Here is a 26,604-nt window from a genome sequence, read left to right on the forward strand (position 1 = left end):
GAACCACGCTTCGCTAATTGGTCGCGCCCGACCGGCCGAATCCTCTGTATTAATTGCATTATTCTGAAATCTTCATAAATAAACTACCTACATATTCTAGAATAACCGATGCGTTAGAATCAGGCCGCCATCTAGTAAGAAATAAGAGGTCAAACAGGCAAAGTTCTCATACATGCATTTCCCAGTTTGGCTACTAACAGATAGTGATCTGAAGAAATTTACAGATGGTCACATGAACCATTAAATAGTCGGGAACTGGAGAAAAACAAAAAACGGTTATTCCCCTAAAAAGTAAAGTCATAAAAAATGTGTATAAGAAATTTGTTGCTTTATATATTCTTTTGTGGATGTAAAATGTCCGAAGTTTATACAGGTTAGTAATGCAAATCTGAAGTAGAGCTAGTTACTAATATATTTTTAAGCAATTCCTACACAATATGCATATTGTGGATCATTTATCACATGATAGACATGTGACACAATGGTACTGTATATCTTTGACATAATTACATTTAATGTGCTTGGGCTATTTTCTGGTGAAATTGCTACTTGTCGAATACCAAATGTGAATGTACAGTGTTCTGTAGGTAGATATGTATGTGGGCTGTATTAGACACCAACCCATCTAATTGTTTTGGCAGTAAAGTCTGCTCCGCTGCACCATCTTCTCTGGTTTGCGTAAAGCAGGGGTGCCAAACCTTTTCTATGCCATGGGCTATTTGGATATTTTATAACAATATTCACAGGCCTTGAAAAATTTTCAACTTAAAAATTATTATGCTATATATGGTCAAATATTTAACTAACTCACTCTTAATGTGATGGCTGGAATTCCTTCTCATTGGCGAGATATGTGATATTGATGAAGTTGTTACAACTGCTTTTCAAAGTTTGTATCAGTCAGTCTGGAGAACAGTCGACTCTTCACAATGGTATGTTCTGAAAAAAACTGATTGCAGATGCAAGTTATTCTGAACCCAGATGCATATCTCAACTCAAGTATCCTGAAAGTTGGAAATTCATCAGATCCTTACACTTTGCTGTATAAACATCACATAGGATACATAAAGACTACTGAGTATACATGACTTGGAGATACTGAGACTGTTGTATATATTGCATAGGATATCCAAAGACTGCTGTATATACATCACATAGGGTACACTGAGACTGCTGTATACAGTACATCACATAGGCTTCTGTATAAATCACTGATTAAGCTCACAATGATTATGGGTGCAGAGCTACAATAGAGGAGTAGGACAGGAGAGCAAAGAGCTCTAACTTTGCTACAAGAATGTCCTAATGCTGACACTTAAGTATTGTCTGCGCTGTGGTGCTCAATACTGAAAGCTGTGTGCACGGGAATGCACTGTGCAGAAAAATTATAGGTCTCGCAGACAGAAAAAAAATACCTGTCAGCCCACTAGGCAGTTGGGCAATGGGGCCCTCTTGGGAATATGGCAGAGGGCCTACCCTGGCTGAAAGAATCCACCTCATCAGGTGAACCCATAACACCAATATCAAATGATCATAACTTAACAGTGGAATATTACTTTTCTGGTGGAATATTACTTTTCTGGTATGCACCGGTATTTTGTAAAACTGAAACATGCACTCAATAAATTTGCCACTGTCAATACATTTATACCAGGTCAAAGCCATCATAACATTTTAATCATAATTTATGCTACAATTAATATTGTGATTAAGTGTTAATTATGCTGTGCATGGTCAATCAAGGTAAACTGCTCTTACTAACACCCAGAGCACCATGACTCTTTATCCCACTAGCACCTTCCAAATTACTCCTGGTGCGCACGCCATTTCATACCTCGTTTTTATCTAGCAAAGTGAAACAATTGATTTTAAAAGCCATGTTTAAAAAAAGTATTACAAATTACTATGAAACCATGATTTGGGTTTCTCCTGTACAAATTTAACAATAGGTTCCCTTTAACTGACGTGGAGAAATAGTGGCGGCATCACTAGATCTTATAATTTTGTTATTTTCTTTTTTTAATTGTTTCCGATGTTTCTCATTTCCAGTCCCAGACTGGGGGGAATGGTGTGAAAACTCTTGATTTACTTCTGCTACAGTTTTTTTTTTTTGTAAGGGCTATAATCAGCTCCCTTAACCTGGCTGATACACTTGTAAAAAAGGGGAAAAACTATTTAAGAGACTCCAACTCATTTGAAAATGTGAAAAATGCCTTTGTAATAATTTGGCACTAAATCTTCAAAGCAAAATTATAGGTGAAACTACAGTATCAAGTGTTATTAAGGTTAAAACACATGCCGTTATTGTTACATACAAAGCTGGGGAGAGGTGTTTGACAGATTTAAACTGCAATAAACTCATGTACCTTGACCAAGCAACAGTAACTTTTTACAGTAACTTGTCAAATAGCTCAGCATGGATGGCTTTGAATATTTTAGTAGCTCAGATTTGTGCAACTTTTTAGGATCTGAAATAAGTGTGTTTTGTATAAATTAATCTAAAGTACAGTATGTACTAAATAATGAACATCCCTCTAATTCCCTATGGGACCAATCTGTTGCCCTCCTCATTGCACTGTGGGTGTCCATGAAAATTGGCAATGCAACACAAATGACTTGGATAGCAGGGGGTTAAGTTGCTTCCCTGTGGTCATTTAAAAGCAGAACTGTTATCAACACATAAATTAACCTCTCTTTTTAAGATTAGCTATCTTACACAAATGGCATGCATTTCAAGGAGGAAAACCTGTTCTCTTCCCCCTTCTTTCTAAATGCATAGAAGAAAGTAATCAGAATTCTAACAGGAGTTTGACCTGCCAGATCCTACCCTGATACCATTCAACAGCAGCTGTCACAAGGCCCCATAAATTTCATGTTGTCAGGCAGTGCGCATATTGTGTTCTTAGGTTTTCTGCATTGCATAATGAGTTCTATCACAACTGAAGACCAGTTAAAGACTTTGTCGAAAGAGAAAACCACCCTGATGTTTGGTTGCTTTTCTAATCCATATGGTGCCAGATTAAATATTTTAGATATTGACTGAGTGAGTAGTGATCAGCGTTGTAAATGAAGAACTCGAGATGAGTAAATCTTTGAGGCAAATCAAATTTTCCATAAAGCTTACATAGATTATTAAGATTCTCCCAAATCTGAATTTTTATCATTCTCTTCATGTGAGTCTAGCAAAAGAGTAGCCAGTATAGCCAGCTTCTAGGGTTTATTATGTGATGGATTCCTGTGCATAGTTTAAGGCTGAAACATTCACACATCCATGTTTAAAAACCGACTTGAAAAAATTGCACCGTACCAGTGTTATCAGCTTTTTGGTTCAGTGTATGTTCCATGTGTCCTTTTTTATCATCACTATGTCATCAATGTACGGTCTGTGTGTTCATTTTTACCAATGGTGTGTGTCAGTGTATGGTCTGTGTATCCATATTTAACATCAGTGTGTCATCAGTGTACAGTCCGTGAGTTCATTTTTACCATTGATGTGTGTCAGTGTACGGTCTGTGTATCCATTTTTACCATCAATGTGTCATCAGTGTACGGTCCGTGTGTCCAATTTTACCACTAGTGTGTGTCAGTGTACGGTCTGTGTATCCATTTTTACCATCAGTGTGTCATCAGTGTTCTTCTTCGATGGATAAAGAGGTTACTAAGCTTCTCTTATGTTTGTAAATACGTACTCAAGGATGCCACTCATGTGTTTTTCATGGACCCTTAGATTTGCATTTCGCCCTTTTTCTCCATGATACGTGAAAAATATGGACATGTCTCCATGAGTTTTGCACGGAAACACGATCCATGAAAACACAACGTCATTTGAATAGAACCATAGAATCTGATGGGTAGATGGAACCTGAAAACTCATCTCTTCAGGAAAGCCTACAGCCTGCACTGATACCGCTGCCGCCTCATCACTATCGAAGCTACCGCCTCACCATCACCGGAGCTCCTGCAACCCCCAACCTACTGTCTCCTTCCCCATAATCCTGTAGAATGTAAGCCCGGAAGGGCAGGGTCCTTGCCCCTCTGTATCAGTCTGTATCAGTCCGTCATTGTTTGTTTACTGTAAGTGATATCTGTAACTTGTATGTAACCCCTTCTCATGTACAGCACCATGGAATCAATGGTGCTATATAAATAAATAATAATAATAATGTTGTATCTATGGAAATCACAAAGACAACATGTACAGTAATACGTTTTTTACTGGCTGAATTTCAGCATAATGCCAAATTAGAATTTTGGCAGATTTGCTCATCATTAGTAGAGCATATTTGTCTTGCATGTGCAAAGGAAATAATTTGATTTCAGTAACTCACTAGAGAGGAGAATTGAGCTTTGTACCATTTATCTAAAATAAACAGAATCAAGATGTTTGCCCCTAAAACAATTCACAGAGCTATAAGTGTAAATGCATTGGTACCTGTAACAAAAACGTAAAGACTAATGTCCTTTTACAAAAAAAAACTTCCAAATTAATGTCTTGAATGGAGATGGTTGGATCTAATGAGATGAGATTCGAATTCACCAAATCACATGAGTTGTACAGGGGGGAAAAAAAATTGATTTCTTAGCAAATTTGTTCTCTGAGCATCAAGGCGAAAAATCGAAATTGAAATGTCCATTATTATATTTTGGGGTCTGAACAGATTCCAGAGCATAATCAATGTAAGATGTAGAACAGAAAAAAAAAACGAATACACTTCTCGTTATTCTACTCGCCAACAAATTCAAATTTCAAAATATCCATTCATCTCTAAAGGCAACACCTACATGATCCTTTCAGTCTGAGAATTTTCCAAGAATGTGCATCTGATCTGAAGGCTATGGTTCATACAGCATATGTAAATTTTTCCTCAAAAATTATTGCAAAGTGACCATTATCTTTACATACTGTGTGAATAAAGGAATATCCACATACATGATAAACAAAGTTAAAAAGAACAGCCGCGATGTGTTCCTACAATAGCAAACCATGCCATGGTGATTCTCATTGCGCAGCTGCTCATGTTCTTTGCACTGAAGCAGTCGATCCATGCAAATTCATAATAGCAAATCAACATTTGCGCTTCGGTGACATTTTTTTTAATATGTCTGTATCTTTAAAAATAAAAAAAGCTTTAGATAAAGTGCATTCTCTTTTTCACCTGAACACGTTAAAATAATTTGTAAGGCTAGTTTCACACTAGCGTTAACTGCAATACGTCGCAAATGCGTCGTTTTGCCGAAAATACGCATCCAGCAAAAGTTCTTGCTGGATACGTTTTTTCATCATAGACTAACATTAGCGACGCATTTGCGACGCATTGCAAAACGTCGCGTCCGTTTTGCGACGCTTGGGCGTGTGTTAACGGACCGTCGGGAAAAAAAAACGTTACATGTAACGTTTTTTGCTCCCGACGGTCCGCTTTTTCCGACCGCGCATGCGCGGCCGGAACTCCGCCCCCACCTCCCCGCACTTCCCCGCACCTCACAATGGGGCAGCGGATGCGTGGGAAAAATGCATCCGCTGCCCCCGTTGTGCGGCGGAGACCACGCTAGCGTCGGGAACCTCGGCCCGACGCACAGCGACGGGTTGTTCCCGACGCTAGTGTGAAAGTAGCCTAAGGCACTCATTGCAAAAGAAGATCTGCAACTTGTTTCTTTGTTTTGTATCTGTACCAAAAAAAAAAGTACACACTACTCACCCATGCATTTTATTGAAAGCTTAATGGTCTGTGACTACAGGTCCTTGCTTTGATGACTACTGTTTTAGTTTATTTTCACATCTCTATAGAGATTACATGAAAAAGGTGATCACAAAATATACCATTTACATGGAAGGTCAGCCAGAAAGCTTGAAATATGGTGTGCATGATTTCCTGACATTATACATTGTTAACCCTGCCATCCATGTGATGAGCAGATGTTGTCAATGGCTTCTCAGTCTGAAACATTTTGACTGCTTTTCATATGTCCCGTTTGATAAATAATGCTGTTTAAGAAGATTATAAAAAAAGCAATGAATAATCTCAACGTAAATGTAGTTCATTACTTTAGTGCCAAATATGGTCCTTTCTAAGAGGGTCTTCGTAAACTTGAAAATTATAAGGGACGTTATAAAATATTGCTCTTGCTCACTTCTGTCTGACAATAAATGGGTTGTCAAGTGCCACTCATGTCCTCATTTCAAGCTCAGCGGTACTAATAATGCTGTGTCTACAGGTACATGAATATCACGCACCTGTCTCGTTCATTAGAATAGGACGTGCACATGACGGCCGCCCATCGTTCACAGTCCAGGCAGTATTTGTGGAGGTGACATCATCAGCACCTCTCTCCTCAGTTGCGAAAGTGAACAATTCTGGACAACCCCTTTAAACTAGTTAAGAGAATCAGTCATCGACAGGATTTGACCAACCTTTTTAACATTTTAGGGCAAAGATTTTTGTTCAACAAACCTGATATGTTACTTTTCCCTTTGAAACTTTTTTATAAAATATGTCCGTGAAAAAACGGTGCTGGTATCATCAGTGTTTTTGTGTACAGATATAAAAATAATTACGTTACAAAGCTTCTCCTATACTTTGCAATTTTACAAACGTACAGCACATGGATGTTATCCGTGTACTGTATGTCTTTCTCAAAGACTCTTAGACTTGAACTGGCCCTTGTCATCCGTGCTGCTGGAAAAAAAACGGACATCTCCATGTTTTTTTTGCACCCACACACGGTCAATGTAAAAACACAGACATATGCATAGCACCACAGATTATAATAGTTACGTGTGGTATCTGTGAAAAAAAGCAGATGTACTGAAAATACGGATGTGTGAACGAGGCCTAAGGCTGTGTACTCATGATGAGTTTTTGCTGAGTTCTTGATGCTGGAAATTTTTGCTGGGTCAAAAACACAGCATCTTATAGTTCCAGCTAAATGGATGGAATTTTTACAAATCTCAAGCCCACTGGTTTTTTTTTTCGTTACACAACGTAAACTGACCTGTGGTGTGTGTTTCAAATTCCTAACCTCCCAATTTCTCTTGTGGATATACTGAGTTCTATGTGCAGATTTTTCCCACAGACTTACATTAGATGTTGAAAATCCACAGGTAAAAAAAACACATACAGAAACACACCAAAACCGCATGTCATCTAGACATGACTGAAGCAATGAATTTTTGCTAAAACCAAACAGGAAGTAACAAAAACAAGGCAGCTTTATTTAAAAGAAGAAAAAATGAAAACCTCATATTCAGTTATATAAATTTTTGCATAGCGGGTTTAGATCAACTTATGATTTCTGGAGGTGCGGTTCATGCCTTTTTTTCCTGTTTGTGCAAAGCATGTTCTAGTCTCTTTCTTGGACCAGCACTCCTCCCATTTGGCACAGGTGATTTTAATTGTCAGGAGTCTGCAAAGTAAGGGGTCTAGCCCATTTTGGCTCTCACTGAAGAGCTGGAGGAAGATGAGTTTCAGTGCTCCTTTCATTTTGGTGCTGTGTGGCGGCCATTGTTGCTGTGGCTTTGTGCTGGTGGGGTGGCGTGGTCTGGAGTCATGGGGACTCTGTCTTGCAGCATGGGTGCTGTGGGGCAACAGGCCGTCCGCCCTGCTGGTGCATTGCCACTGTGGCGGTGGTCGCCGCACGGCTCCGCTCCGTTAGGGCAGTAGGACCCACTACGAGGTTTGCCGTGACGTGGCAGTAAGCTTCATACACTCTGATCAGAATGTTAAACTGAAAACCTCATATTCAGTTACATAAATTTTTGCCTGGTGGCTTTAGATCAGCTTATGATTTTTTGGAGGTGCGGTTCATGCCTTTTTTTTTTTTCCTTTGTGTTAAATATAAATATATTTATTTTTAAACACTTTTATATTACTTATGGTCTTTATTGCACTTTATATATCACTGATGTGTTATCACTTATATAGGTATTTAATTTATTTCTGCCAGCCAAGAATTATATTTGATTGGGAAAAATATATATTTTTTAATAATATTATTTAATATATATTGCATTTTTTATTTTCCTTATGTATATGTAATTTACCAATTGATTTGACATACCCTGCCTCCCACATACAGGATTAAATATCTGTGTTTCTCTAACATCTGGTTTTTATATATTTTTTTATTTTAATACAAATTCCTGTGTTTATTATGTATATTGTGTCATTTGCTTTTTATATATTAATAAAATAATATTGATCTATTATCTTTTTGATGAATTTTGGGGGGTTTATAATTCATATAACTAATATGAATTAATTGTATATTTTATCAGATATTTTTATTTCTTTTCTATATAGGATTTTTCTTATGTATAAGTATCTGATCTATCACTGACCAAATACTCAAATGTGTACACGTGGCATAATGGGTGCAGAAAAACAAGAGAAACTCAGCAAAATCTCATCATGGGAACATAGCCTAATGTAGCTACTAGAAAGCTGTTTTTTGGGAGGTTATGTTTTATTTTCCTGTGTCATCATTTTGAGAACATATAACATATTAACAAACATTTATTAACTCTTATTGGGAAAGAATAGAAGAGCAGCAATTTTTTTTTTTTTTTTTTTTCAAAGAGGTTGTCCACTACTTTTATTTTGATAGGCTATCACCACTAGGGTTGAGCGAAACGGATCGGACTAATTCAAAAATCGCCGACTTTTGGCAAAGTCGGGTTTCATGAAACCCGTCCCGATCCTAGTGTGGGATCGGCCATGCGGTACACGATCTTCGCGCCAAAGTCGAGTTTTGTATGACGCGTTCAGCGCCATTTCTCAGCCAATGAAGGAGGACGCAGAGTGTGGGCAGCGTGATGACATAGGTCTCGGTCCCCACCATCTTAGAGAAGGACATTACAGTGATAGGCTTGCTTTCTGCGGCGTCACAGGGGCTATAAAGGGGCATTCCCGCCGACCGCCATCTTACTTCTGCCGATCTCAGCATAGGGAGAGGTTGCTGCAGCTTCGTCAGAAGCAGGGATATTGTTAGGGAGGAAATATTAACCCCCAAACCGCTTGTGCTGTAGGGATTTCCACTGTCCAACACCACCTTTTCTTTGCAGGGACAGTGGAGGCTAGATTTTTGTGCTTCAGAACTATAGCTTATAAGGCTCCCTGATAGCTGCATTGCTGTTTGTACACCGCTGTGCAAACCAACTGCTTTTTTAAAAAGCAGCTTTTTTTTTTTGCTCCTTTCTGCACAGTTCTATTGTTTATTGGTCCACACTTTTGTGTGCAGCTGTCCTTTTTATTGCTGCCATACTTGTCCTGAGATCATTGTAGGGAGATTGTTATTGTAGTACGGTCCCTTTTTTTTTTTTTTATATATGTCTGCCTGCCACATTCTGCCACTTACATTGTGTAGTGTAATCCAGTGGGTCTGGAATTTTCCAGCAGTCACCCACCCAAAAAAGGGAGATTTAAATTGCCCCTAAGTGGATCGACGTCAGTTCTGTTTGTCGTATATCTGCCTGCCACGTTCTGCCACTTACATTGTGTAGTATAATACAGCGGGCCTGGTTTTTCCAGCAGTCTCCCACATAATAAAGGGAGATTTAAATTGCCCCTAAGTGGATCTGCGTCAGTTCTGTTTGTCGTATATTTGCCTGCCACGTTCTGCCACTTACATTGTGTAGTATAATACAGCGGGCCTGGCTTTTTCCAGCAGTCTACCGCATAATAAAGGGATATTTAAATTGCCCCTAAGTGGATCTGCGTCAGTTCTGTTTGTCGTATATCTGCCTGCCACGTTCTGCCACTTACATTGTGTAGTATAATACAGCGGGCCTGGTTTTTTCCAGCAGTCTCCCACATAATAAAGGGATATTTAAATTGCCCCTAAGTGGATCTGTGTCAGTTCTGTTTGTCGTATATCGGCCTGCCACTTTCTGCCACTTACATTGTGTAGTATAATACAGCGGGCCTGGTTTTTTCCAGCAATCTCCCACATAATAAAGGGAGATTTAAATTGCCACTAAGTGGATCTGCATCAGTTCTGTTTGTCGTATATCTGCCTGCCACGTTCTGCCACTTACATTGTGTAGTATAATACAGCGGGCCTGGTTTTTTTCCAGCAGTCTCCCACATAATAAAGGGAGATTTAAATTGCCCCTAAGTGGATCTGTGTCAGTTCTGTTTGTCGTATATTTGCCTGCCACGTTCTGCCACTTACATTGTGTAGTATAATACAGCGGGCCTGGCTTTTTCCAGCAGTCTACCGCATAATAAAGGGAGATTTAAATTGCCCCTAAGTGGATCTGCGTCAGTTCTGTTTGTCGTATATCTGCCTGCCACATTCTGCCACTTACATTGTGTAGTATAATACAGAGGGCCTGGTGTTTTTCCAGCAGTCTCCAACATAATAAAGGGAGATTTAAATTGCCACTAAGTGGATCTGCGTCAGTTCTGTTTGTCGTATATCTGCCTGCCACGTTCTGCCACTTACATTGTGTAGTATAATACAGCGGGCCTGGTTTTTTCCAGCAGTCTCCCACATAATAAAGGGATATTTAAATTGCCCCTAAGTGGATCTGTGTCAGTTCTGTTTGTCGTATATCTGCCTGCCACTTTCTGCCACTTACATTGTGTAGTATAATACAGCGGGCCTGGTTTTTTCCAGCAGTCTCCCACATAATAAAGGGAGATTTAAATTGCCACTAAGTGGATCTGCATCAGTTCTGTTTGTCGAATATCTGCCTGCCACATTCTGCCACTTACATTGTGTAGTATAATACAGCGGGCCTGGTTTTTTTCAGCAGTCTCCCACATAATAAAGGGAGATTTAAATTGCCCCTAAGTGGATCTGTGTCAGTTCTGTTTGTTGTATATTTGCCTGCCACGTTCTGCCACTTGCATTGTGTAGTATAATACAGCGGGCCTGGCTTTTTCCAGCAGTCTACCACATAATAAAGGGAGATTTAAATTGCCCCTAAGTGGAACTGTGTCAGTTCTGTTTGTCGTATATCTGCCTGCCACATTCTGCCACTTACATTGTGTAGTATAATACTGCGAGCCTGGTGTTTTTCCAGCAGTCTCCCACATAATAACGGGAGATTTAAATTGCCACTAAGTGGATCTGCGTCAGTTCTGTTTGTCGTATATCTGCCTGCCATGTTCTGCCACTTACATTGTGTAGTATAATACAGCGGGCCTGGTTTTTTCCAGCAGTCTCCCACATAATAAAGGGAGATTTAAATTGCCCCTAAGTGGATCTGTGTCAGTTCTGTTTGTTGTATATTTGCCTGTCACGTTCTGCCACTTACATTGTGTAGTATAATACAGCGGGCCTGGTGTTTTTCCAGCAGTCTCCCACATAATAACAGGAGATTTAAATTGCCACTAAGTGGATCTGCGTCAGTTCTGTTTGTCGTATATCTGCCTGCCACGTTCTGCCACTTACATTGTGTAGTATAATACAGCGGGCCCGTTTTTTTCCAGCAGTCTCCCACATAATAAAGGGATATTTAAATTGCCCCTAAATGGATCTGTGTCAGTTCTGTTTTTCGTATATCTGCCTGCCACTTTCTGCTACTAACATTGTGTAGTATAATACAGCGGGCCTGGTTTTTTCCAGCAGTCTCCCACATAATAAAGGGAGATTTAAATTGCCACTAAGTGGATCTGCATCAGTTCTGTTTGTCGTATATTTGCCTGCCACGTTCTGCCACTTACATTATGTAGTATAATACAGCGGGCCTGGTTTTTCCAGCAGTCTCCCACATAATAAAGGGAGATTTAAATTGCCACTAAGTGGATCTGCGTCAGTTCTGTTTATCGTATATCTGCCTGCCACGTTCTGCCACTTACATTGTGTAGTATAATACAGCGGGCCTGTTTTTTTCCAGCAGTCTCCCACATAATAAAGGGAGATTTAAATTGCCACTAAGTGGATATGTGTCAGTTCTGTTTGTCGTATATCTGCCTGCCACGTTCTGCCACATACATTGTGTAGTATAATACAGCGGGCCTGTTTTTTTCCAGCAATCTCCCACATAATAAAGGGAGATTTATATTGCCCCTCAGTGGATCTGTGTCAGTTCTGTATGTTTTATATCTGCCTGCCATGTTCTGCCACTTACATTGTGTAGTATAATACAGCGGGCCTGGTTTTTTTCAGCAGTCTCCCACAAAATAAAGGGAGATTTAAATTGCCACTAAGTGGATCTGCGTCAGTTCTGTTTGGCGTATATCTGCCTGCCACGTTCTGCCACTTACATTGTGTAGTATAATACAGCAGGCCTGTTTTTTTCCAGCAGTCTCCCCCATAATAAAGGGAGATTTAAATTGCCACTAAGTGGATCTGCATCAGATCTGTTTGTCGTATATCTGCCTGCCAAGTTCTGCCACTTACATTGTGTAGTATAATACAGCGGGCCTGTTTTTTCCAGCAGTCTCCCACATAATAAAGGGAGATTTATATTGCCACTAAGTGGATCTTCGTCAGTTCTGTTTGTCGTATATCTGCCTGCCACGTTCTGCCACTTACATTGTGTAGAATAATACAGCGGGCCTGGTTTTTTCCAGCAGTCTCCCACATAATAAAGGGAGATTTAAATTGCCACTAAGTGGATCTGCATCAGTTCTGTTTGTCGTATATCTGCCTGCCAAGTTCTGCCACTTACATTGTGTAGTATAATACAGCGGGCCTGTTTTTTTCCAGCAGTTTCCCACATAATAAAGGGAGATTTAAATTACCACTAAGTGGATCTGCATCAGTTCTGTTTTCGTATATCTGCCTGTCACGTTCTGCCACTTACATTGTGCAGTATAAGACAGCAGGCCTGGTTTTTTCCAGCAGTTTCCCACGTAATAAAGGGAGATTTAAATTGCCCCTAAGTGGATCTGTGTCAGTTCTGTTTGTCGTATATCTGCCTGCCACGTTCTGCCACTTACATTGTGTAGTATAATACAGCGGGCCTGGCTTTTTCCAGCAGTCTCCCACATAATAAAGGGAGATTTAAATTGCCCCTAAGTGGATCTGCATCAGTTCTGTTTGTCGTATATTTGCCTGCCACGTTCTGCCACTTACATTGTGTAGTATAATACAGCGGGCCTGGCTTTTTCCAGCAGTCTCCCACATAATAAAGGGAGATTTAAATTGCCCCTAAGTGGATCTGTGTCAGTTCTGTTTGTCGTATATCTGCCTGCCACATTCTGCCACTTACATTGTGTAGTATAATACAGAGGGCCTGGTGTTTTTCCAGCAGTCTCCCACATAATAAAGGGAGATTAAAATTGCCACTAAGTGGATCTGCGTCAGTTCTGTTTGTCGTGTATCTGCCTGCCACGTTCTGCCACTTACATTATGTAGTATAATACAGCGGGCCTGGTTTTTTCCAGCAATCTCCCACATAATAAAGGGAGATTTAAATTGCCCCTAAGTGGATCTGTGTCAGTTCTGTTTGTCGTATATCTGCCTGCCACATTCTGCCAATTATATTGTGTAGTATAATACAGCGGGCCTAGTTTTTTCAGCAGTCTCCCACAAAATAAAGGGAGATTTAAATTGCCCCTAAGTCGATCTGCGTCAGTTCTGTTTGTCGTATATCTGCCTGCCACGTTCTGCCACTTACATTGTGTAGTATAATACAGCAGGGCTGTTTTTTTCCAGCAGTCTCCCACATAATAAAGGGAGATTTAAATTGCCACTAAGTGGATCTGCATCAGTTCTGTTTGTCGTATATCTGCCTGCCACGTTCTGCCACTTACATTGTGTAGTATAATACAGCGGGCCTGGTTTTTTCCAGCAGTCTCCCACATAATAAAGGGAGATTTATATTGCCACTAAGTGGATCTTCGTCAGTTCTGATTGTCGTATATCTGCCTGCCACGTTCTGCCACTTACATTGTGTAGTATAAGGGCTGTCCCACACGTCCAGATAATTCCGGTACCGGACAAATCGGTACCGGAGTTATCCGTGTCCGTGTGCCTGGGAACTCACGGAGGCCATACCTGCGGCACACGTGTGCCGCCCGTATGGCGAGTGGGTACCACACGGAGCGTGTGGTACCCACTCTGCATGGTGCTGAAGCTGCGCTTCATATCCTCTCTGCAGTAACGTTTGCTGCAGAGAAAATATGAAGAATAGTGTTAAAAATAAAGATTTAGGTGTCCGCCGCCCCCCCACCCCCTGTGCGCCTCCCCCGCTGGTCAGAAAATACTTATCCGGGTCACCTGTCGGCTGTCGCTCCTTCCTGGTCTGGCCGCGGCTTACTGTATGCGGTCACGTGGGGCCGATCAATTACAATCATGAATAGTCGGCTCCGCCCCTATGGGAGGTGGAGCCACATATTCATGATGTAAATGATCGGCCCCACGTGACCGCATACAGTAGGAGGCGCGGCCAGACCAGGAAGGAGCGAGGGAGCGGGTAAGTATTTTCTGACCAGCGGGGGGGGGCGCACAGGGGGTGGGGGGGCGGCGGACACCTAAATCTTTATTTTTAACACTATTCTTCATATTTTCTCTATAGCAAACGCTGCTACAGGGAAGATATGAATACCGGCTTCAGCACCATGTGGGGGGGACAGCGCTTACTGTAGCGCTGTCTCCTGCACGCACACGGACCCCAGACGGAGAATGTCCGTGTGAGGTGCGTGTTTTACGCGGACCCATTGACTCTATTGGGTCCGTGTAAAACGTGCGCTCCCACGAACACTGACATGTCTCCGTGTTTGGCACACGGAGACACGTTCCGCACACGGTCCGCAAAAAATCAATGACATCTGAACAGATGCATTGATTTTTATGGGTCTACGTGTGGCAGTGTCTCCGGTACGTGAGGAAACTGTCACCTCACGTACCGGAGCCACTGACGTGTGAAACCGGCCTAATACAGCGGGCCTGGTTTTTTCCAGCAGTCTCCCACATAATAAAGGGAGATTTAAATTGCCACTAAGTGGATATGTGTCAGTTCTGTTTGTCGTATATCTGCCTGCCACGTTCTGCCACATACATTGTGTAGTATAATACAGCGGGCCTGGTTTTTTCCAGCAATCTCCCACATAATAAAGGGAGATTTATATTGCCCCTCAGTGGATCTGTGTCAGTTCTGTTTGTTTTCTATCTGCCTGCCACGTTCTGCCACTTACATTGTGTAGTATAATACAGTGGGCCTGGTTTTTTTCAGCAGTCTCCCACAAAATAAAGGGAGATTTAAATTGCCACTAAGTGGATCTGCGTCAGTTCTGTTTGGCGTATATCTGCCTGCCACGTTCTGCCACTTACATTGTGTAGTATAATACAGCAGGCCTGGTTTTTTCCAGCAGTCTCCCCCATAATAAAGGGAGATTTAAATTGCCACTAAGTGGATCTGCATCAGATCTGTTTGTCGTATATCTGCCTGCCAAGTTCTGCCACTTACATTGTGTAGTATAATACAGCGGGCCTGTTTTTTCCAGCAGTCTCCCACATAATAAGGGGAGATTTATATTGCCACTAAGTGGATCTTCGTCAGTTCTGTTTGTCGTATATCTGCCTGCCACGTTCTGCCACTTACATTGTGTAGTATAATACAGCGGGCCTGGTTTTTTCCAGCAGTCTCCCACATAATAAAGGGAGATTTAAATTGCCACTAAGTGGATGTGTGTCAGTTCTGTTTGTCGTATATCTGCCTGCCAAGTTCTGCCACTTACATTGTGTAGTATAATACAGCGGGCCTGGTTTTTTCCAGCAGTCTCCCACATAATAAAGGGAGATTTAAATTGCCACTAAGTGGATCTGCATCAGTTCTGTTCGTCGTATATCTGCCTGCCACATTCTGCCACTTACATTGTGTAGTATAATACAGCGGGCCTGTTTTTTTCAGCAATCTCCCACATAATAAAGGGAGATTTAAATTGCCCCTAAGTGGATCTGTATCAGTTCTGTTTGTCGTATATTTGCCTGCCACGTTCTGCCACTTACATTGTGTAGTATAATACTGCGGGCCTGGCTTTTTCCAGCAGTCTCCCACATAATAAAGGGAGATTTAAATTGCCCCTAAGTGGATCTGTGTCAGTTCTGTTTGTCGTATATCTGCCTGCCACATTCTGCCACTTACATTGTGTAGTATAATACAGAGGGCCTGGTGTTTTTCCAGCAGTCTCCCACATAATAAAGGGAGATTTAAATTGCCACTAAGTGGATCTGTGTCAGTTCTGTTTGTCGTATATCTGCCTGCCATGTTCTGCCACTTACATTGTGTAGTATAATACAGCGGGCCTGTTTTTTTCCAGCAGTCTCCCACATAATAAAGGGAGATTTAAATTGCCACTAAGTGGATCTGTGTCAGCTCTGTTTGTTGTATATCTGCCTGCCACGTTCTGCCACTTACATTGTGTAGTATAATACAGCGGGCCTGGTTTTTTCCAGCAGTCTCCCACATAATAAAGGGAGATTTAAATTGCCCCTAAGTGGATCTGTGTCAGTTCTGTTTGTTGTATATCTGCCTGCCACGTTCTGCCACTTATATTGTGTAGTATAATACAGTGGGCCTGGTTTTTTCCAGCAGTCTCCCACATAATAAAGGGAGATTTAAATTGCCCATAAGTGGATCTGTGTCAGTTCTGTTTGTCGTATATCTGCCTGCCACGTTCTGCCACTTACATTGTGTAGTATAATACAGTGGGCCTGGTTTTTTCCAGCAGTCTCCCACATAATAAAGGGAGATTTAAATTACCACTAAGTGGATCTGCATCAGTTCTGTTTTCGTATATCTGCCTGTCACGTTCTGCCACTTACATTGTGCAGTATAATACAGCGGGCCTGTTTTTTTCAGCAATCTCCCACATAATAAAGGGAGATTTAAATTGCCCCTAAGTGGATCTGCATCAGTTCTGTTTGTCGTATATTTGCCTGCCACGTTCTGCCACTTACATTGTGTAGTATAATACAGCGGGCCTGGCTTTTTCCAGCAGTCTCCCACATAATAAAGGGAGATTTAAATTGCCCCTAAGTGGATCTGTGTCAGTTCTGTTTGTCGTATATCTGCTTGCCACATTCTGCCACTTACATTGTGTAGTATAATACAGAGGGCCTGGTGTTTTTCCAGCAGTCTCCCACATAATAAAGGCAGATTTAAATTGCCACTAAGTGGATCTGTGTCAGTTCTGTTTGTCGTATATCTGCCTGCCATGTTCTGCCACTTACATTGTGTAGTATAATACAGCGGGCCTGTTTTTTTCCAGCAGTCTCCCACATAATAAAGGGAGATTTAAATTGCCACTAAGTGGATCTGTGTCAGCTCTGTTTGTTGTATATCTGCCTGCCACATTCTGCCTCTTACATTGTGTAGTATAATACAGCGGGCCTGGTTTTTTCCAGCACTCTCCCACATAATAAAGGGAGATTTAAATTGCCACTAAGTGGATCTGCTTCAATTCTGTTTGTCGTATATCTGCCTGCCATGTTCTGCCACTTACATTGTGTAGTATAATACAGCGGGCCCAGGGCCGTATTTGCCACTAGGCACTTGAGGGCATGTGCCTAGGGCGGGGACAATGCACGGGGTGGCACCTGAGCAAGGTTTGTTGTTTTTTTTCATAAGTCCTGGGTCACCTCCCGACCGACCGCCCCCACGCCCCCCACGTCCCCCTTCCCCCGGCCGCCCGCCCGCCCACCTCCCACCCACCCTCCTTGAAGACAATACTCACCCTGCACCAACGATGCCTGTTCACGGCATCTGGAGCTCATCCTGAATGAGCGGTCACGTGGTACTGCTCATTAAGGTCATGAATATGCGCATATTCATGACCTTAATGAGCGGTATCACATGACCGCTCATGCAGGAAGAAAGTGCTGAGCCGGGAGTCGGGACAGAGCCAGAGGGATGTCGGCAGCCGCGCGGTGTGGGACAGTTGAGAATGAGGGACGGGGGGATGAAGGAGGACATAAGCCGGCGCGCCATGCAAGATGGGAGTAGGAGCGGGAGCGGGGGGGTGGAGAGATAAGCCATGCATACAGGGGGGGAATATGAGCCATGCATACAGGAGGGGGAATATGAGCCATGCATACAGGGGGGGGAATATGAGCCATGCATACAGGGGGGGAATATGTGCCATGCATACAGGGGGGGGAATATGAGCCATGCATACAGGGGGGGAATATGAGCTATGCATACAGGGGGAATATGAACCATGCGTACATGAGGGGAATATGAGCCATGCATACAGGGGGGATATGAGCCATGCATACAGGGGGGCAATATGAGCCATGCATACGGGGGGGATATGAGCCATGCATACAGGGGGGCAATATGAGCCATGCATACAGGGGGGATATGAGCCATGCATACAGGGGGCAATATGAGCCATGCATACAGGGGGGGATATGAGCCATGCATACAGGGGGAGGATATGAGCCATGCATACAGGGGGGCAATATGAGCCATGCATACAGGGGGGATATGAGCCATGCATACAGGGGGCAATATGAGCCATGCATACAGGGGGGGATATGAGCCATGCATACAGGGGGAGGATATGAGCCATGCATACAGGGGGGCAATATGAGCCATGCATCCATGCATACAGGGGGGGATATGAGCCATGCATACAGGGGGGCAATATGAGCCATGCATCCATGCATACAGGGGGGGATATGAGCCATGCATACAGGGGGGATATGAGCCATGCATATGGGATAGGAGAGGGAGATGAGCCATGCATACAGGAGGGGGGCATTATACTGTATTGAGCATCATGCGGGATCATTATACAGTATGGAGAACTGTTCACACGCAGGAAGAAACAACAGTATACTGTGCTATAAAAAGAATTACCTTTATTAAACAAATACTAAACATGTATTACAACATGTAGCCAGATCATTAGATTTACATTTATATCAAATACCAACAGGTATTAATACATGTACACTACTTGATAATTTAGGAAAATACATCAACGTAAGTCTGGTCTACCCTCCATGAAAAAAAGTGCATCTTGCTGCTCCCATTGCTAACCCCGGGGATGTCCTCACAAGATAGACACCTAAATCCCTAGAAGGTTGAATAAAGACATATAGGGTGAGCACTTACTGGAGAGGTGAACTGATGAACGTGGTTTTCCACAGCGCCCCAACGCCTCCTGACGAAGGGACGAAACGCGCGTTGGGGCGCTGTGGAAAACCACGTTCATCAGTTCACCTCTCCAGTAAGTGCTCACCCTATATGTCTTTATTCAACCTTCTAGGGATTTAGGTGTCTATCTTGTGAGGACATCCCCGGGGTTAGCAATGGGAGCAGCAAGATGCACTTTTTTTCATGGAGGGTAGACCAGACTTACGTTGATGTATTTTCCTAAATTATCAAGTAGTGTACATGTATTAATACCTGTTGGTATTTGATATAAATGTAAATCTAATGATCTGGCTACATGTTGTAATACATGTTTAGTATTTGTTTAATAAAGGTAATTCTTTTTATAGCACAGTATACTGTTGTTTCTTCCTGCGTGTGATCTGTATCTCGGTCAGTTATATGTGCCACTATATGTTAAGGGGGTTTTGTGTTGTGCTAGTATGGAGAACTGTGTGTGGCCATTATACAGTATTGAGCATCATGTGTGGCCGTTATACAGTATGGAGCATCATGTGTGGCCATTGGCCATTATACAGTATGGAGCATCGTGTGTGGCCGTTATACAGTATGGAGCATCATGTGTGGCCATTATACAGTATTGAGCATCATGTGGGATCATTATAAAGTATGGAGAACTGTGTGTGGCCATTATACAGTATGGAGCACTTTGTGTGGCCATTATACAGTATGGAGCACTGTGTGGCCATTATACAGTATGGAGCACTGTGTGGCCATCATACATTATGGAGCATCATGTGTGGCCATTATACACTATGGAGCATCATGTGTTGCCATTATACAGTTTTGAGCATCATGTGTGGCCGTTATACAGTATTGAGCATCATGTGTGGGCGGCCATTATACAGTATGGAGCACTGTGTGGCCATATTTCTTTGTTTATAAGTATTGTATATAAAACAGTGTGATCAGCAGTGCTCAATGGCTGTGGTTGGGACGTGGATATGGGTGTGACTAGTTGTGAAATGGGTGTGGTCAGAGGCGTGGCCTAAAATTTGCCACGGCGCACTACGCGCGTCGCAAACTTTATACCTCCTTCCCTTCTTCAAAAGTTGGGAGGTATGGTACCGCATTTGCCAGGTCATGGCAAGTGCCACAAATCCCATAGGGAATGAATGAGGCCGAACGCAGTGTTGCCGTATGTGATCCGTTACGCGGCACATGCAGAAAAACTGCCAGATCTGCTGCAAAAGGTGACTTTCACATCAGCGATTCTTGCCAAAATCACTGCCGATAGTGTCATACTCACCAAAGGGGGAGGCAGCACTAAAAGTGCCTAGGGCAGCAGAAACTCTAAATACGGCCCTGAGCGGGCCTGTTTTTTTCAAGCAGTCTCCACACATAATAAAGGGAGATTTAAATTGCCACTAAGTGGATCTGTGTCAGTTCTGTTTGTCGTATATCTGCCTGCCACGTTCTGCCACTTACATTGTGTAGTATAATACAGTGGGCCTGGTTTTTTCCAGCAGTCTCCCACATAATAAAGGGAGATTTAATTTGCCCCTAAGTGGATCTGCATCAGTTCTGTTTGTCATATATCTGCAAGCCACGTTCTTCCACTTACATTGTGTAGTATAATACAGCGGGCCTGGTGTTTTTCCAGCAGTCTCCCACATAATAAAGGGAGATTTAAATTGCCACTAAGTGGATCTGCGTCAGTTCTGTTTGTCGTATATCTGCCTGCCACGTTCTGCCACTTACATTGTGTAGTGTAATACAGCGGGCCTGGTTTTTGCAGCAGTCTCCCACACAAAAAAGGGAGATTTAAATTCTCAACAAGTTTATATACACCTTCTACCTTGTTTTATAGTACCATATAAGGGTTGTTAGTTTGGTTACATTTTCCCAAAAATGAGGAAGTCTGGTGGAAGAGGCCATGGGCGGTAATTACCAGCTGGTAATGATGGTGGTGGTGGAGCATCTGGTGGTAGTGGGAAAAACAAAATAGCACCTACGGCTTGAGTTGTTCAGACAGCGTCATCGTCTGGCTACACAAGGCCTCGAAGGCTCCCTTATCTGGGAGTAGGAAAACCGCTTTTAAAGCCAGAGCAGCAGGAACAAGTTTTGGCTTTCATTGCTGACTCAGCCTCTAGCTCTTTCACCTCCACTTCCGAAAGTTCAAAATATAAAAGCAGCGAGTCATCAGTGGATGCTCCCGGTCAGGAACAAGTCGCTTCCTTGTGTCCTTAACCCAAAGCAAAAGTGAAGGATGCGGCAGGAGACACTACAGTTTACTCCATGGAGCTCTTTACACATACCGTGCCAGGGTTAGAAAAGGAAACAGTTAACAGCCCATTACAAGATGAATCGGACATGGAGTGCACAGATGCACAGCCACAGCTAGATTATTATGCTGTTCCATTGACTCAGATCACTACATTGCCCTTGCAGTGTACTGAGCCAGAATCTGACCCTGATGAGACTATGGTGCCTCGTCCCGAACACTATAGCACCTTACACGGTGTCACAGAGGACGGTGCACAGGACATTGAAGAGGAGGTGATAGATGACCCAGTTGTTGACCTAGATTGGCAGCCATTGGGGGAACAGGGTGCCGCTGGCAGTAGCTCTGAAGCGGAGTAGGATGATCCGCAGCAGGCATCAACATCGCAACAGCTTTCATCTGGCAGGTCCATATCAGGCCCAAAACGTGTGTCTAAAACTAAAACAGTTTTTGGACAGCATGGCCATCCACTGAAAGTAGCACAGCGTGCAATGCCTGAAAAGGTATGCGATAGTAGGAAGAGTGCAGTGTGGCAATTTTTTAACCAAGATCCGAATGATCAGTGCAAAGTTATCTGTAAGAAATGCTCATAGACCTTTAGCAGAGGGAAGAATCCCCTAAATTTAAATACAACGTGCATGCGTAGACATTTAACCAGCATGCACTTGCAAGCTTGGACTAACTACCAAACATCCCAAGCTTGGACTAACTACCAACAGTGGTGCACCCGCTCAGAATGAAGGTAGTCAGCAACGCTGCATTGTTTCACTCACTGTAAGCCCACCATTTAGGACACCACCTGCAGCAAATGTGGAGGTATCATCGCAAGGCCAAGGCAGTCAGGGAATCACCAGGTTCTTGGGAGGAAACACTGCATGTAGGCCAACATCAAGAATACCATCACCAACCCTCTCTCAATCTGCCATGTCCACCACCACCCCCGCTAGTTCCACCATATGCAGCTCTCCAGTCCACCTCACCCTACAAGAGACTCTCGTTAGAAAAAGGAAGTACTCATCCTCTCATCCGCGTACACAGGGTTTGAACGCCCACATTGCTAGACTAATCTCGTTAGAGATGATGACCTACCGGTTGGTTGAAAGCGAAGCTTTCAAAGCCCTGATGGCCTATGCAGTACCACGCTTTGACCTACCCAGTCGACACTTTTTTGTGAGAAAAGCCATCCCAGCCCTACACCAGCATGTCAAAGACCGCATTGTCCATGCACTCAGGCAATCAGTCAGTAGAAAGGTGCACCTCACAACAGATGCATGGACCAGTAGGCATGGTCAGGGATGTTACGTGTCCATCACTGCGCACTGGGTTAATGTGGTGGATGCAGGGTCCACAGGGGACAGCCATAGTGGGACAGTTCTGCCTAGCCCATGGTCTAGGAAACAGTTGGCAGTAGGCATTCGACACCCCTCCTCCTCCTCCTCCTCCAGAAGCGAAAGGTCGTCCACAGAGCGCATTCACCCTACCACTCCATCCGCAGCTGCCAGTGTTGCACACGAGGTGTCCCATTATGGAACAGCTAGTGGTAAGCGTCAGCAGGCTGTGTTGGAAATGAAGTGTTTGGGCGACAACAGACACACCGCGGAAGTACTGGCAGAGTACTTGCAGCAAGAAACTCAGTCATGGCTGGGCAGTGTACATCTTGAGGCAGGCAAGGTAGTCAGTGATAACGGATGGAATTTTATCGCTGCCATAGCCCTTTCAGAACTGAAACACATACCTTGCCTGGCTCACACCTTGAACCTGGTGGTGCAGTGCTTCCTTTATCCGGGGTTACCAGCCCTGCTCCTCAAGGTGCGAAGACTTTGCTCGCACATCCGCCGGTCGCCCGTACACTCCAGCCGTATGCTGAACCATCAGCGTTCGCTGAAGCTTCCCCAGCACCGCCTAATAATCAACGTTGCAACAAGGTGGAACTCCACACTGCACATGCTTCAGAGGCTGTGCGAACAGAGGCGTGCTGTAATGTATTTGTGGGAGGATACACATACACGGGCACTCAGTTGGATGGCAGACATGGAGTTGTCTGGTGTGCAGTGGTCGAAGCTACAAGACCTCTGTCAAGTCCTTCAGTGTTTTGAGTAATGCACATGGCTGGTAAGTGCAGACGACGCCATCATAAGCATGAGCATCCCACTAATGCGTCTGCTGATGCAAAGTTTAACGCACATTAAGGAGCAGGCGTCTGCAGCCTGAGGGAAGCCTTGATGACAGTCAGCCATTGTCTGCTCAGGGATGTGGTGGTGGATGAAGAGGAGGAGGAGGATGATGGGGATGAATATTTATGGGAGGAGGATGCTTCTCAGGGGGCAATAGAAACTGGTGGCGTTGCAAGGTCAGGTACAGGGTTTTTGCGGGAGACAAGTGATCTTGATTTGCAAGAAAGTGCTCCTCAGCCCAGCACAAGCAGTGAATTGACACCTGGAACATTGGCCTACATGGCTGATTATGCCTTGCGTATCCTAAAAAAGGGACCCCCGCATTATAAAAATGATGACCGATGATGACTCCTGGATTCACGCTACAAAGGGAAATTACAAAATATCATGCCACATGAGAACCTTGAACAAATATTGGCTACCAAACAAGCAACTCTTGTAGACCGTTTGGTTCAGGCATTCCCAGCACACAGTGGCGGTGATGATTCTCACATGAGCTGCAGGGGGCAACATGGCAGAGGTGTTAGAGGTGCACAAATCAGAAGTGGTGTTGGACAGAGGGGTTTTATGACCAGGTTGTGGAGTGATTTCGCAATGACCGCAGACACAACAGGTACTGCTGCATCGATTCAAAGTGACAGGAGACAACATTTGTCCAGTATGGTTACGAATTATTTTTCCTCCCTTATCGATGTTCTCCCTCACACGTCATTCCCCTTTGATTACTGGGCATCTAAATAGACACCTGGCCTGAATTGGCAGAATATGCATTACAGGAGCTCGCTTGCCCAGCTGCTAGTGTGCTATCTGAAAGTTTCTTTAGTGCTGCTGGTTCAATACTGACCGAAAAAAGGATTTGTCTGGCTCCCCAAAATGTTGATGATCTAACCTTCATAAAAATGAACCAATCATGGATTTCTAATTATTTTGCCCCACTTTCCCCTGCTGACACGTAGCTTGCCTGAAAAATGTCTTGCTTTTGGCCTCCTCTTACTGACTGCTCCAATTCCTCCATTTGCAGCTGCGGAATGTCCACCATAGGCCATTTTTATACCTCCCTAAATGGGCTGACTCCCCCCACAGGGCCGTGGTCACCACCTAGCGCAAGCACCCGTGTGAGTGCCGTTTGCCTGGACACGTGGGTGTGCCCACTCTTGGGCGATGACACTGGCACAGGGTCCCTCGTAGTACAATGAAGTGTCTCTGACGGTGGTGGTGCACAACCAACGTCAGACACACCGTCGTAATATGAGGGGCCCTGTGCCAGTACAGCCGCCCACGAGAGAGTGTTCCCTTCAGGTCGAACAGTGCTCTACCACTTGCAATACTTACCTCTCCCTGCTCCACTACAGTGTAGTCTGTGCTGATAAATCCTTCAATGGCACTGCCAATACAAATTTGTTGACATGATAGATGATAGTTAAAATATACAGGGGCCCTGGCCTCCATTTAGATCATTTTATACTTTGCGCCAACTACCACTGTCTGCTACTCAGCAGAGGAGCCCATCCCTGTACGTAGCTATGCCACCTGTTTATTTTTGAAGATTGTTTTGGCAGGCATTTACCTCACTTTAATATTTTGGCCTACTAACTGTGTCAGACACTCCTTACAGTTGACCTCCACTGAACTATCCAATGCCGCCTGTGTACCCCGGTAAGCAATTTTAAACTGCATTGAGCCTACTTTTTTATTCTAGGCCTACTAAGTCTGTCTGCGCCACTCCTTACAGTTGACCTCCACTGAACTATCCAATGCCACCTGTGAACCCCTGTAAGCAATTTTAAACTGCATTGAGCCTACTTTTTTTTTTGTAGGCCTACTAAGTCTGTCTCCGCCACTCCTTACAGTTGACCTCCACTGAACAAACCAATGCCGCCTGTGTACCCCTGTAACCAATTTTAAACTGAATTTTCCCTACTTGTTTGGTTGGGCCTACTAACGCTGTCTGCTGCTCTTTGCTTTTCTCCTCCACTGAACAAAGCTGAGCTTCAATTTTCAGCCTATATCAGATATGAAACTGCATTTGGCCTACTTGTTTGGTTGTGCCTACTAACGGTGTCTGCCGCTGCTTGCTTTTCTCCTCCACTGAACAAAGCTGAGCTTCAATTTTCAGGCTTTCAGCCTATATCAGATATTTAACTGCATTTGGCCTACTTGTTTGGTTGGGCCTACTAACGGTGTCTGCCGCTGCTTGTTGTTCTCCACTGAACAAAGCTGAGCTTCAATTTTCAGGCTATATCAGATATTAAATTGCATTTGGCCTACTTGTTTGGTTAGGCCTACTAAGGGTGTATGCCGCTGCTTGTTGTTCTCCTCCATTGAACAAAGCTGAGCTTCAATTTTCAGGCTATATCAGATATTAAACTGCATTTGGCCTACTTGTTTGGTTGGGCCTACTAACGTTGTCTGCCGCTGCTTGTTGTTCTCCACCACTGAACAAAGCTGAGCTTCAATTTTCAGGCTATATCAGATATTAAACTGCATTTGGTCTACTTGTTTGGTTGGGCCTACTAACGGTGTTTGCCGCTCCTTGCTTTTCTCCTCCACTGAACAAAGCTGAGCTTCAATTTTCAGGATTTCAGCCTATATAAGATATTTAACTGCATTTGGCCTACTTGTTTGGTTGGGCCTACTAACGGAGTCTGACGCTGCTTGTGCTTCTCCTCCACTGAACAAAGCTGAGCCGCAATTTTCATTCTGTTTCGAATATTAAACTGCATTTGGCCTACTTATTTGGTTGGGCCTAACTAACGGTGTCTGCCGCTGCTTGTTGTTCTCCACTGAACAAAGCAGTGCCGCCTGTTTACTCCTGTTACCAATTTTGAACTGCATTTGGCCCACTTTATTATTTGGCTCTACTAACTGTGCCTGCCACTCATTACAGTTGTCTTCCACTGAACAAAGCAATGCCGCCTGTTTAGTCCTGTTACCACATTGGGCCTACTAACTGTGTTTCCTTCTCATCCTGCCCATTGCCCAGCCACTGCTAGATGAGTCTGCTGGTACATTGACCCAGACCACTACATTCCCCTTGCACTCTACACAGCCAGAATCTGACCCTGCTGAAAGTCAGGTTCCCCTTCCCGCATACTATACCACCTTACAAGGACACAAGGAGGAAGGTGCAGATG

Source organism: Ranitomeya variabilis, chromosome 2, assembly GCF_051348905.1.
Source record: "Ranitomeya variabilis isolate aRanVar5 chromosome 2, aRanVar5.hap1, whole genome shotgun sequence".
Classification (NCBI taxonomy): domain Eukaryota; kingdom Metazoa; phylum Chordata; class Amphibia; order Anura; family Dendrobatidae; genus Ranitomeya; species Ranitomeya variabilis.